The 14,730-nt window shown below is 37.5% G+C and overlaps 2 pseudogenes; both read left to right on the top strand.

Moving 5' to 3' along the window:
* Positions 1 to 6,761: 6,761 nt before the first annotated feature.
* Positions 6,762 to 8,412, top strand: LOC101585454 (annotated as a pseudogene).
* Positions 8,413 to 13,788: 5,376 nt separating this feature from the next.
* Positions 13,789 to 13,943, top strand: LOC111817504 (annotated as a pseudogene).
* The last annotated feature ends 787 nt before the right edge of the window (positions 13,944 to 14,730 follow it).

Raw genomic sequence — 14,730 nt, 5'->3', positions numbered from 1 at the left:
ATTTCGGATAGCAGACCTACACTAAACCAATTTAGACACACTCTAGATGCAGCTAGTTTTGAAAAGCCCCACCAATGAGCACCTGAGGATGTAGGGGGATCCGCATATAAGCCATAACAAATGGCTGCTTACATATGTCTCTGAAGTAGACGCTAATAATTTTCCTTTCCTTGACAAGTTTGTGAAATAGTTACTAGTAATTTTCCTGGTTTGGGCAGTGTCCACTGTGATTTCACCTTTTCTGTTTCAAATTGCATGAATTTATCTCCTTTTATTCCTTTTTCTTTGGGGGGCAAGAGTAGGTAAAGTTTGTCTATTTTGATTCTTCATTAAAAGACCCATTTCTTTGACTTATTGATTCTTTGCACGTTTTTAGTCTTATTTTTTATTAATTTTCTTTCTTGTATAAATTCTGGGTTTATGTTGTTCTGATTCTTCTAAGGCTTTGAGATTCATCATGAGGTTATTTAGTTAGGCTTATTTTATTTTTCTGATGTAGACCTTCAGACCTATAAGCTTTCCTCATAGGATTGCTTTCATTACATTCTATACTTTCTGGTGTATTTTACTGACATTACCACTTAATTTTAGGAAATTTTTTATTTGATCCTTCATTTTCTGCATGATCCATTGATTATTCAACAGTATGTTGTTTAATATCCACATGTTTGCATAGATCCGGTGGTTTCTTTTCCTATTCACTTATAATTTCTCTGGACTGTGATCTGATAATATGCATGGTACATTTTTTATTTTTTAAAATGTATTTGGTACCAGGTCTCACTACACAGCTCATAGGACTTATAGTGATCTTTCTGTTTTCAGCCTTCCCAGCACAAGGATTATAGGCCTGAGCTATCACCTGGCATGAGGCTGGCATAACATGTGGTCCTGGGGATCAATGCCATGTCCCTGTGTTTGCCTAAGCAGGCACTTAGTTCACTGAGCTATCTCACCAGCCCTATGCATGTTACATTTTTATTCCTTTTCATTTGCTTAGGCATGATTTATTATGCTTGATTTATGTGTTCTGTTTTGGTGAAAGTACCTTGTGCAGCTGAAAAGAAGGTATTCTGGTTTTGGGTGGAACACTATATATCTATTAAATCCATTTGTTCAAAGATTTGGTTCACCTGTGATATTTCTTTGTTGAATATTTTTAGTGTACCTATTTGTGATAATGAGGTGCAGAGATACTCCACATTTCCAGTTATGATTGATAGGTATTGCCTTATTCCTTCATTGTATTAATCTCCTTTTTCATAATTATTTCCTTCTTTTTAATTATTTATTTTATTAGTCTTTGTGGTATTGTCAGCTTCACTGTCTCCTTCTAGGATACCCTTGAGATTTTCTGGAGTATTGTCTTGGTAGTCATAATTTTTTTTTTTTTTCGGTACTGGGGATCAAACTCAGAACTTCGCACTTGCCAGGCAGGCACTTGTGCCTGCTGAGCCATCTCCCTGGCCCAGTAGTCATATTTTTAAAAAAGTTTTCTTGGTCATGAAAGTATCTTTTCCATCAATTTTGAATGGTAACTTTTCAGAATATAACAGTCTCAGTTGGAAGTTGTTTTCTTCAAGGACTTAAATATTTTATTATATTCTCTCTTTGTCTTTAAGGTTAGCACTGAGAAATCTCTTGTCATTCTAATAGGTTTTCCTTAATAGACAATTTGTTCCTTTTCCCTAGCAGTCTTTAAAATTCTCTTACTGTGGTCTGAAACTAGCATTCAATTGCAAAAGAAACCACAGAAAAATATAAATATGTGGAAAACTAACAATAGTCCTCAATGTACAATTATATTTCTACAAATGACTCATTTATTCTTCTTTATGGGAGAGTTAGATGAAATAAATTAGGTACACAAGTGTGAATATCACATGGTTTCCCTTTTGTGAGAAACCCAAACTGTAGACAAATAGTAAAATAAATGATAGATAATAATAGTGGCAAGACAGAGATCAACTAGACAAAAAATCAACAAAAGAAGTCAGATAACTGAGCATGGAGGTGCACACCTATAATTCCAGTTCTCAGCAGGCTGAGGCAGGAAGATCACCATGAGATCAAACTTAGTATAGGCTATCTGAGGAGTTCAATGCCAGCTTAAACTCCATAGTAATACCCTGTCTCAAGAAAAAAAAAAAAAAAAGCCTAAAATAAAACAAGAAAATGTCATCCTTGAACTAAATCTTCAGACAAATGTTCTAAATAACTATCTATGGAGTGCTCCAACTGACAATAGAATGAATGCACAGCCTTCTCAGCACTACATGGAACATTCTCTAACATAGAACACATTCTATCCCATTAACCTTGCTTACATAAATGTAAACAAAATTATTTGATGTATATTACTAGATCATAATGTAGTGAAACTAGCACTGAATTGCATAAGAAACCACAGAAACATGTAAACACATGGAAAGTAAACAATTCAGTCTTTAATAAGCAATTGGTCACAAAAGAAATCAAGGAAGAAATAAGACCATTTGTAGAATCAAAAGATAACACCAGTACAACACACTAGAACTTACCAGACACAGTGAAAATAGTCAAATGAGAGAATGGTATAGCTGTAAATGCCCATATCAGAAAAACAAGCTCAAATAAAGAACCTGATGATGCACTTCAAAAGGTCCCAGAAAAACAAGAATAATCCAAATCTAAAGTAGTATAAGTAAGGAAAGTTTAAAGATCAGACCATAAATTAAAGAAATTGAGACCAGAAAAATCAATACACAGTAAATCAAATACCTTGTTATTTTGAAAGAATAAACAAAATAGACAACATTTTGGTCACTCCTAACAAAAAAGAAAGAAAACCCCAAACCAATGTATTTACAAATCAAAAAGGCAAAATTACAGTGAACATAGCTGAAATCCAGATTTTTAACTACTTTGACAATTTGCAATCCAATAAATTGAGGAATTCAGAATGAATGAATAAATTCCTAGATGTAAATGAACTATCAAAATTGAACAAAGAAAGACATAAAAACACTGGGAGTTATGGGGTTTTTTTTTTTTTGTTTGTTTTTTGTTTTTTGTTTTTTCCAGTTGTTGCCCCAAAGCTCCATGTAGTCATTGGGGCAGGCTTCTAGAGTTTGTGATTAATTCCTGATCCAATGCTGAGATTATGGGTGTGAGTGTTACCCACCCTGTGGCAGATAGCCTGAATACAAGATAGGGAGGATGAGAAGGGCATGATAGCCACACCTGCTACTCCACCCTTTTTGACTCTTCCTGTTTTGCTGCTTTCTACCTCCATGTTCTGCTGCCTTATTCTATGTGCCACTATGCTTCCGTGTTTCCACCAATGACCGAAAAGTAAACAAGTCAGAGTTTGGTACTAAGAAGTGGGGTCATTGCTGTAACTAAACCTGACCAGGTGGATCAAGGGCACTTGGGAATGGCTTATGGGAAGAGACAGGAAAGGTTTGGAGATACCACCTGAAAGAGAAGCACTGGAATTCCTTTGGATGTTCTGTATGGGAGATTCTGGATGGAGCTAAGATCAGAATGATGGTAGAAATCCTGCCAGTAAAGTCCAAGCCAATGAGGTTTCTTATGGGAAGAAGGACTGGATTGATTGCTGGACTCCAAACAATGTGTGTTATGGCATGGCAGAAAATTTGTCTGCATTTTGTTCCTGTCCAGAGACTTTGCCTGAGACTGAGATAAAGGGTGGCAGACTGATTAACCTGGCAGAAGAAATTTTAAGACAGCAAAATATTGAGGCAGTAGCATGGCTGTTGTTGGGTGCTTTTAGTCAGGTATGTGTTGAGAATCAAGAGCAAAGAACCCAGCCAGATGATTTAAAATGCTAGTTTGACCAGAAGGAAAGTTTGACCACCAATAAAGCTGTGCACTGCAAAGATAGTGCTGAGAAGATCTCCATTTCTGAGAAGTAACAAGAAAATAGAAAAGATTACAGCCTGAGGATGCCATAAGAAGCAACAAATCTCTACCCTTTGTGGCCTCAAAACTGAAAAAGTGAAAGACTGCTTCAAAGAGAAAGCCACAGAGCACCATGTTCCAGCTTGGCAATGGTGGACACACCAGGTTCCAGAATGGTGGTATTACAGAAAGTTTCTTCCTCAAAATCAGGGTAAAAGTGCTCAGAAATCCAGACAGTTGACTAGTACAGCCAAGAGAGGGGAGAACCTGGCCACTTCTCCAGCTGGCAGCAGACCGGCATCATCTATGTGATGCTGGCTTTGGGCACATGCAGAATGCAAGCGTTCTGAAGTTAGGAAGACTTCCACCTTGGTTTCAGAAGAAGGCCTGGGAGGCCAGACAGTATGCTTCTGGGAGGTGAGTGTGTGAAGCTGTGAGTCAGAAGTCTCAGTGCAGTGGTGATTCCAGGAGTTTGGAAGAGCCAGGAATATGGATCAGGAATGGTGCAAGGAGGGAGCAAATCTTGCCTAAGAGAGACGTCATAAGAGCTACCACCAAAAGTGCCTTAGAGGTGGAGCCACACAGAACTCACAATTTGCTGACAATTTTGCCACAGATTGCCTTGGATATTCCACATGAAATTACAGGATTTAATATTTGCCCTTCTGGATTTTGGACTTGCTTTGATCCCAATGTTTTGTATCCTGCTGTTTCTACCTTTTGGAATAGTAATGTTTTTCTTGTGCCACTGATTTTTTTTTTTTTGCCACTGGAATTTTTGAAGTATTTAACTTTTCATTTTTACATGGGCTCACAGCTAAGAATTTTCCTTAAATCTTGGAGGAGACTTGGAAATTGGATTTTTCAGCAATGCTGAAACTGTTAGGACTTTGACAACTCTTAGAAGTGGACTAAAATGCCTTTTGCATAGATGGATGTGCATGAGTCTTTGAGGAACCAGGGGCAGAGTGTTAGGTTTGTGTTTAGTTGTCCTCCCAAAGCCTCATGCAATCACTGGGAGAGGCTTCTAGAGTTTGTTGTTAATTCATGATCCAAAGCTGGGATTATGGTTGTGAGTGTTATACCCACTCTGGGGCAGATGGCCTGAAAACAATATAAGAAAGTGACAGAGGCTTGCTTCAGCTGTTGCTACCACTGCTCCTCTCTTTGCTCTTCTGTTTTCTACTGCCATGAAGTACCGCCCTTTTCCATGTGCTACTCTGCCTTGGAGCCAGCTGATGATGGACTAAAACCTCCACTAACTGTGAGATAAATAAGCCTTTCCTTCCTTAAATGTGTGTGTTGGTTATTTTGTCCCAGCAAGGAGAGAAAAGTAACTGAGACAATGGGGGATTCAATTACTGGTAATGAAACTGGAATGGTAATTCAAAGAAAAAGCTAAAGTTCCAATAGATTCACTGTTGAATTCTATAAGTTCAGGGAAGACTTTATACCAATACTTCTCAAATTAGTTAAGAAAAATGAAAAGAAAGTACTCTCAAAGTCATGACTGAAAGCTAGCATAACTTTGATTACAAAACTAGGTAAGGCCTTAACAACAACAAAAGAGAACTAGAGACCAATCTCTTCAATGAATATAGGTACAAAAATATAGGGACAAAAATCCTCCAAAAGGTATTGGGAAGTAGAATACAACAAAACATAAAAATACCATGTTTTATGACCAGTTAGGATTCATCCAGTGATACAAGTATGGTTCAACATATGCCTTTTAAGTTACTTTCTTGTCACAGAGATAGAACTTCTGATGTCACCAGTTTTAAGCAGGAAAGGTTTATTTTGACTTAAAGTGTGTAGCAGTTTCACTCCGCAGTTCGCTGGCTCAAAGGTGGAATGGTATGACAGAACAGCATGGCAGAAGAGCACCAGATTATGCAGTGCAGCAAAGCAGAGGGTGACTAAGAGAGGAAGGTGGGAGACACATCTTTGGAGACCATGCCCTTAGTGGTCCACACCTTTCAAGTAGGCCTCACCTCCCAAATCAAATTAGCTAAAAATTCCTGAGGTGATTAATCCAGAGAATATCACACCTCCATGATCCAGTCACCTCCTAAAGCCCCGCTGAAAAACACATGAGGCTTGGGGCATATGTAGATATAATTCAAGATAATATGGATGTCATAATGTCATCCATATCCATAATGTCATTTTATGTCATCCCATAAAAAAGCAAAGACAGAAATAGTTTGGTTATCTCAGTTGATAAAGAAAATCCCTTGACAAAAATCCAACATTCATTCATAGTTAAAACAAAAATCTCAAAAAAAAATGAATGTAGGAAGATTTTATCTCAATCTAATAAAAAAAGCTATTTATGAACAATCTATTGCTATAATCACATTAAATGGAGAAAATCTGAAAGCTTTCTCCTTGTCATCATTTATAAGGCAATTTCTATTATCACTATTCCTATTCAAAATAGTACTCAGAATATTAGCCAGAGTAATCAATTAAGTAAAAAAATAAGATACTAAGTAAAATTGTCATTATTTGCTGACATGATCCTTTATATAGAAGCCCCCAAAAGTCCTGCCAAAGACTCATACAATAATACACATTCAATAGAGTAATAGGATATAAAATCAATATACAAATATCAATAGTATTCCTATACATCAATAATGAGTTTTCTGAAGAGAAATTAAGAAAATAGTACCATTAACAATAGCATCGAGAGTAACAGCAGCAGCGGCTGTGAAGGTGGCACTGGGGACTGTTTTCACCCCAAGGCCAAAGCCCAGCAGCATCTGACTGAAGCGGGAAGCAAGCAGCACCCTCGCTCCCTTCATCCCGCGCCATGCTCCCGGTGGCTGCCGGATGCTCATCGCTGTTGCGCCATGAACTCTGACGAGGAGGACAAGGAGTGCAGCAAGGAGGACAGCGGTTCCAAGGAGGAGGAGGACGAGGACTAGGACGAAGACGTGGAGGATGAGGACGAAGATAATCTGGACCTGGGCAAGGTGGAACTGGTGAGCCCAGGCTGGGAGTTGGTGGGGAGCAGGAGGGACTGCGGTGCAGGGAGGCTGGTGAAGGCGGCGGCAGCGACCTGGGGCCAGGAGGTGGCGGTGGTCTGGGACATGAGAAGAAGGAGGATTACCACTACGAGGTGCTCAGGGCCGAGCAGATTCTCTAGCGCATGGTGGAATGTATTAGGGAGATCAACGTGGTCATCCAAAACCCAGCGATTATCACAAGAATATTTCTTAGCCACTTCAATAGGGATAAAGAGAACCTGATGGAAAGGTGCTTTAATGGAAACCTGGAGAAGCTCTTTGCTGAGTGTCATGTAATTAATCCAAGTAAAAAGTCTGGAACATGTCAGATGAAGGCAAGTCATCAGCAGAGGATATGCCTTGTCAGATCTGCTACCTAAAATATCCTAACTCATAATTCACTGGCCTTGCATGTGGGCATAAGTTTTGTATGCAGTGCTGGAGTGAATATTTAACTGCCAAAATAGTGGAGGAAGGCATGGGACAGACTATTTAATGTCCTGCTCATGGTTGGGATATCTTAGCTGATGATGACACTGTTATGTATTTGATCACAGATTCAAAATTTAAATTAAAGTATCAGCATTCAATAACAAATATTTTTGTAGAGTGAAGTCGACTATTAAAATGGTGTCCTGCCTTTGATTGTCATCATGTTTTGAAAGTACAGTATTCCAATGCTTAACTTTTTCACTGCAAATGCAAGTGTCAATTTTGCTTTAACTGTGGAGAAAATTGGCATGATCCTGTTAAATGTAAGTGGTTAAAGAAGTGGATTAGAAGGTATAATGATGACAATGAAATTTCCAATTGGATTGAAGCCAACACAAAGGAATGTCCCAAATGCCATGTCACAATTGAGAAGGATGGCAGTTGCAATCACATGGTTTGTTGTAACCAGACCTGTAAGGCAGAGTTTTGTTGGGTGTGTCTTGGCCCTTGGAAATCACATGGATCTGCCTGGTACAACTGTAACTGATACAATGAGGATGATGCCAACACAGCAAGAGAGGCACAGGAGTGATCCAGGGCAGCCCTGCAGAGGTACCTGTTCTACTGTGATTGCTATATGAATCACATGCAGAGCCTGCGCTTCAAGCACAAACTCTGTGCTCAAGTGAAACACAAAGTGGAGGAGATGCAGCTGCACAACATGTCCTGGATTGAGGTGCAGTTCCTGAAGAAAGCAGTTGATGTCCTCTGCCAGTGCCATGCCACACTAATGCCATGCCACACTAACGTACACTTAGGTCTTCGCTTTCTACCTCATAAAGAATAACCAGTCCATTATCTTTGAGTATGACCTAGCAGACCTAGAGAATACCACAAAAGTGTTTTCAGGGTACCTCAAAAGAGATGCCTCCCAAGATTCTCTGCTGTATACAAAGAGAAAGTACAAGATAAGTACAGATACTGTGAGAGTCGATGAAGGGTTTTATTATAGCACACTCATGAAAGCTATGAAAAAGATCTGTGGGAGTGCAGTGAGGACTGAGAATGGCCATGCATAAGATGAATTCTGAAAACTTTACCATCTGGAGTGCTCATACAATTAAAACAAACACAAACACAACAAGGAAGTGCTAAGCCTGTTCTGACACAGCTGATCTGTAGTTCCAGGATTCTGTTTTGTTAACAAAAAGTTTAAGTCATAATAAATGGGGAAGATAAACCATCATACAACAGTATTCTAGGCTGTCAACAAGCATGAAGAATACTAAAAGCCATCCAAACTTTAACTTGTAACATAGCTTCATTTTCAAAGCTGACTCCTATTTCTTCTTATTTCTCAGTGTAGGACAGTTAAAATTCCACATAGCTCCTTGACCCTGCTCTTCATGCCCAACCAGCCATTTGTTGTACTTTGGTAAAGGACTTCTTCCTCTCCCCCTCACACATAGGAACACATACATACACAGATGCCCCAGGTCAAAATTCTTGGGTTGGGGAAAGGGATAGGCAGAAAGAGGATTAAACAACATACACATGAAAAGAAAAAGAAAATAACGACAACAACAAAATCTTTTCATGTGAGTTTTAAAGCAAGAAGTCAACACAGTATTTTTTCAAATTATATAAAGTGCATATGTATGGACAAAGCAAGCATGACATGTGTTTGTATAATGTTTATTTTTCATTTTTCTTTTAAATTTTTTATTAATTTTATTGGGAAACCAATAGTAATGAGACAGTTTTAAAACCGATTAGTGGGATAGTTTCAATAATTAATACATTGCATAATGTTGTCTTCATAGTGGTTATTCATAGTATGAGATACAGACATGATATTCTGTCCAAACACTATTAGTACAAATCTTTCTTCTCATTGAATTAAGAGAAGGTGGATGTACAAAACTAAACAAAAAAGCAATATAAATGAAAGACCATTTGTATCTGTATATGTATAATGTTTAATTAAAAAATATTTATTCTTTAAAAAAACAATAGCATCAAGACAAAAATAAATATCTTGGACTTAACACATGCAAAAAAAAGTGAAAGATTCCTAAAATGAGAACTACAGTGCTCTAAAAGATCAAAGAAGACAGCAAACAATGGAAACATAGTTCTTGTTCCTGGATAAGCAGTATTGATATTGATGAAATAGCCAAACTAGCACTTCCAAAGCTGATACATAGTTTTAATGGAAGGCCAATAAATAAATGATGGTTTATAATCCTTCATAGAGGACGGGGGAGATAGCTCAGTAGAATAAGTGCTTGCCTGGAAAGCACAAGGTCCTGAGTTCAATCGCCACTTCAAAAAAGAAAGAAAAAGACAAATAATTATTCATAGAATTAAAGAAAAGACTTTAAACTTCATGTGGAACAATAAGAGACCAAGAATAGTGAAAATAATCCTGGAGAAAAAGAAAAAAAGCGAGCATACCACAATCTGGATGTTCACATTATATTACCAAGTCGCAATGAAAGAACAGCATAATGCTGGCACAAAAACAGACATGCAGGTCAATGGAATAGAATAGAAGACCCAAAACAAGCCTAGCCATGCTGAAATGGATAACAACATACACTGGAAGTAATAGAGCCTCTTTCACAAATATTGGTGGAAAGATTGACTGTCCACATGCATGAAATTAAATCTAGATTTTTATGTCTTATTATAAACTAAAATAAAATGAATCAAAATTATAAATTTAAAAAAGAAATACTCTGCTGAAAGATAAAATAGGTAAAACTTTTGGAAGCATAGATGTAGGCAAAGACTTTTTTATCAGAACCCCAACTGCACAAGAAATAACCTCAAGAATTAACTAATACGATCATATCAATTTAAAACCCTTCTGAATAACAAAGGAAACTACCATGAAGAGACAAATAGATAAACTTGAGTCAATTGTTGAAAAGTGGACACACTAGGAGACCTTTAATGGTAAATGAAATAAATCAGATATACAAGATTAAATATTGCCTGGTTTCTATTATATGACCAATCCAAAATATAAAGAGCAAAATAGGGGACCTGCAGCCAGTGAAGCCCATAGGGCCCATTCCACCTTTGTGGGCCTACTGAGAAGGAACCACAAAACAGACAGCCCACAGGGTTCAGCTACAAAGAGCTGAACCCAGCAAGGAGACCCAAGCCAGGCCCTTCCAGTTGAGTTCAAGTTCACTAGACCTAGACCCGGTGAGCTGAGGTGTACCACTGGACTCAGCTGAGCCAAGACAAAGGCCTAGACCTACAGGAGCAGCCTCACAGCACAGAGGTGGCAGCAGGTAACTGGAGTAAACAGGTCTGCCTGAAAGACTCCAGGTTCATGAAGGGAAGGTGACCGGAAAGATCTCAGGGGAACTAATTTAAAAAGAAATTCCAAATTTATGATCTGCTTAATATCTGCTCCTGTGGTCTAAAGTAGAAACCCATTAATTAAAAGTTTTTCAGTTTCTAAATTTCACTAGCTGTTATTAATATTGCTAATTATTACTGTAAATAGGAAACTATATCTGCCTTAACCACATGATCTTCCTTAATAATATTGTGAGGCACTTGGGTAATACCCTCACCAAAGACCTATTGAATGATAGAGGCGAATGCCAAATGGAAACCAATATCTCACTCTCAAGCAATAGAGAAGGCAAAATCTAAGGAAACACACAAAGCAAGAATCTCTGGCACAGGAGAGATACTAAAAAACAGACTCTTTACAGAGAGTCTCTGACTGCAATGCTACAGCTACCTACTATCAAACTGTCACAAAAAGGTACCACAGAAATAAAAATGAATAGTTTTCTCTGAAATAGAAAATGACAGAAAGAAGGAGCAAAAGGCAACCTCAGGCCCTGAGCCCAACCAGAACAACTGCAGGAGACATCACCATAGAAGAAATTGGAAGCCACACACCTGGAATCTCTGAAATAATCACAACTGAAGTCAAGAAACAAATGCAGAAGGGTATAGAGGAAAGCAGATCAGAAATGATCTCACAAGTAAAAACAGAAATGGTGACTATAATGAAAGAACAACTAAGAGTTTCTAAAGAAGACACTGACAAAAAATAGAGTAAAATACAAAAAATGATGGAAACCTTGAATGAGCAATATAGAAAACAAATACAATGCATGAAGCAGATTAAAAGACATATACAAGAAATTATAGACTCCATTGAAAGTTGGCAAAACATTTTGAATGAAAGTGAAGATAGAGTTTTAGACCTTGAACATACCATTGCAGCTAGTGAAGTGGTAAAGAAAGATCTCTTAAAAACAACCAGGATCAAGAAATAATAATTCAACAGCTTCAAGATGATTCAAAGATCAACAACATAAGAATAACTGGCAGCAGTGAGAAAGGAGGTAACACAAATAGCATAAAAAGCATATAGACACAAGTAATAACAGAAAACTCCCCAAATATGGGGAAACAATCTGACATTCAGTAACCTTGGCATACAGAACTCCAAATAATATCAACCTAAAACATACATTAATCAAGATCTTGGGTTGGCCAAATAGGTCAGTGGATTAAAGTGCCAGAAAGCCAGGGATTCAATCCCCAAGCCTGCTGTGCTGGCCCAGCCCCCGGGGCGCTCTGAGATGGCAATTGAGATTGGGCGTGATGGCATGCACCTGTAATCCCAGCTCTTGGGAGGCTATAAACAGGAGGATCACTATGAGTCTGATCTAGTATGAGACCCCTAACACCCTGTACACCCTTCCCTAAAATACAATAAATAAATAAATAAATAAATAAATAAACAAATAAATATCTCAGAAATTCAGCACAAAAAACAACATAATAAAAGTTGCCAGAGAAAAGAAACATCACATTTAAGGGAAAACCCATCAGAATAAGAGATTTCTCCTCACAAACCATCAAGCCAATAGCATGGAGCAAAGTTCTTCAAGTCTTATAAGAAAACAAATTTCAACCCAGACTGATCTACCCTGAAAAATTCTTTCAAGGTTAATGGAGAAGTGAAATACTTTCATAACAAAGAACAAGTAAAGAAATTCCTGTGACCAAACTAACCCTACACAAAGTACTAAAAGATTTTCTAAAGAGGGATCAAAGTGCACACAATACCAAGAATGACAACAGATAGAACCCACCAAACATGGAAAATTATTAAACACAGGAGAAAGGTAGTGAACCAAAAGTAAGAAAATAACATAACAAACCTAAGTCAATACATATCAATTATAACCACCAGTGTGAATGGACTCAATTCGCCAATTAAAGGAAGTAGACTGGCAAAGTGGATTAAGAAACAAAATCCAACAATATGTTCTATACAAGAAACACATTTAACCCATGAAGAAATTCATAGGCTGAAAGTCAAAGGATGGAAAACAATACTACATACTCCAGAACCTCAGAAAAAATAGCAGGGGGAGCTATTCTGTTTGCAGACAATCTGAACTTCAAACCAAGCATGATCAATGGGATTGAGAAGGTCACTATATGCCAGTTATGGGAAAAATTCAAGAGTGAGAGATAGCAGTCATGAATATGTATGCACCAAATATGGGAGCACCCAACTATGTAAGACTAATTTTGAAGGACATGAAAAATCTAATAACCAACACACAATCTGTAACATATGTATTATTGTATGTTATCCTGTTTCTATCTTTTTTCTATTTGTTTTTATTTTTTTATTCTTCAAAATAAAATAAAATGAATTAAAAAATAAACAGCAAAATAAAAGATAGAAGTAGGTGAATAAGTCTTTCGAAAAAGGGAAGGGAATCAAAAGATGGAGGGAACGGGGTAGGAGAGCAGGTAAAAGAGATAAGAAAAGAGGGGTAATGTACAAGAAACAACTCCCTGCAAGGAATGCAATCATAATGTAGTGCAAAACTACTAATAAAAAAATAAAAATTGAAAATAGCATGTGGTTTTATACTGAAACTTAAAGAAAATATTATATTATGAAACACATTGCTTTTGAAAGGAGGTTAATGTTTGATCAATCTTATATACCTATATCTGGTAATCTGAGCAACTACTTTGAAGATAATAATACATAATGCAACAACCATTGTTAATTTCCTGTCATCTTGTTTTGAATCTCTGTATCATTATTACATTTTTTGGTCTTTTTTCCCTTTAAAATAAAATTTAGAAAACATGTTGTCATTAAGCCTCCTCAAAATATGCCCCCTCACATTTCATAATTTTTATCTCATCATTCTTGCCACTTTCCGAAGAGGCTTTAGAAGTTCTTGTTCATGAAGTCCTTATTGTGACTACCATTGATGGAATCATTTACAGTAGTTTTGGTCAAATAATAATATTTCTGTGTGTTCTCATTCACCTTATTCATGGGATCTGGCAATGTACTACTTCTAGATTTTCTAGGTCAAAATCAAAATGAGAGTGAAAATCAAATGCCTTAAATCAATTCAGGATACTTAACCAGCAGGGCAGATGATCCGGAAGGTAGTTTTCCCAGGGTGAGGCTTATCTATTGCATTCATTACCCCTGTGACTTCACCAAATGTGGGAAATTCAACTGCGTAATTAGTCATAGTGGGTGGGGCCCTGCATTCACGTTTTCCCCTGGGGGTGGATATCAATTCAGGCACTGAGGAGACCATGTCAATGCAACTGAAGACACTCATGCAGGTGAAGTACAATTGCATAGACTGATACACAATTCTAAATTTTTCTTTTTTTGCTAGCTCAGCCTGTGCTGAGGGTGGAGCTGGCATGGCTTGTGGTGCTGGGAAATCAAACCATATTCCCCTGCATCTGCCTAAGCTTGCCTAAGCAGGCACTTTAGATGCTATCTCGCCAGCACTCACAATTCTAAATTTTTGAATTTATTATTTAAAATATTTGAAAATTTAATTTAAATATTAGTGATCTGATTTTCTTTCTAATATAAATACTAAAAACTTAGGACTGCTGAATATTGATTTAAACATGTTCCTATGACTTTTGTCTCCAAATCCTGCCCACAACTTGTTTTTAACTATAATTCTCATTATTATTTTTTTTTCCATTTATTATTTGGTACACAGTCTCACTATACAGTTTAGACTTGTAGATATCTTCCTGTTTTCAGCCTCCCCAGCTCTGGGATTACAGGCATGCGCCACCACACCTGGACCTGGTTGCCCTCTCAGTGAACCCCAGAGGTGTGGCCAGTGCAGCATGTAGGACCAAGGATTGAACCCTGGTCCCCTCACTTGCCAAAGCAAGTGCTGAGTCTACTGAGTTATCTCACCAACCTGATTCTAATTACTAAAAAAAAAAAAAAAAAAACATAAAAAAGCTTAATTGATGACCCCAGTAATACCTTCAAAAGGAAATATGTTATGTTTGTTTATAGGTGTCCCCCCAAAGC

This window comes from Octodon degus, unplaced genomic scaffold (assembly GCF_000260255.1).
Source record: "Octodon degus isolate 3935 unplaced genomic scaffold, OctDeg1.0 scaffold00059, whole genome shotgun sequence".
Taxonomy (NCBI): Eukaryota; Metazoa; Chordata; class Mammalia; order Rodentia; family Octodontidae; genus Octodon; species Octodon degus.
Note: the sequence above shows the minus strand (reverse complement) of the source record. Positions and strands in the feature narration are given on the sequence as shown.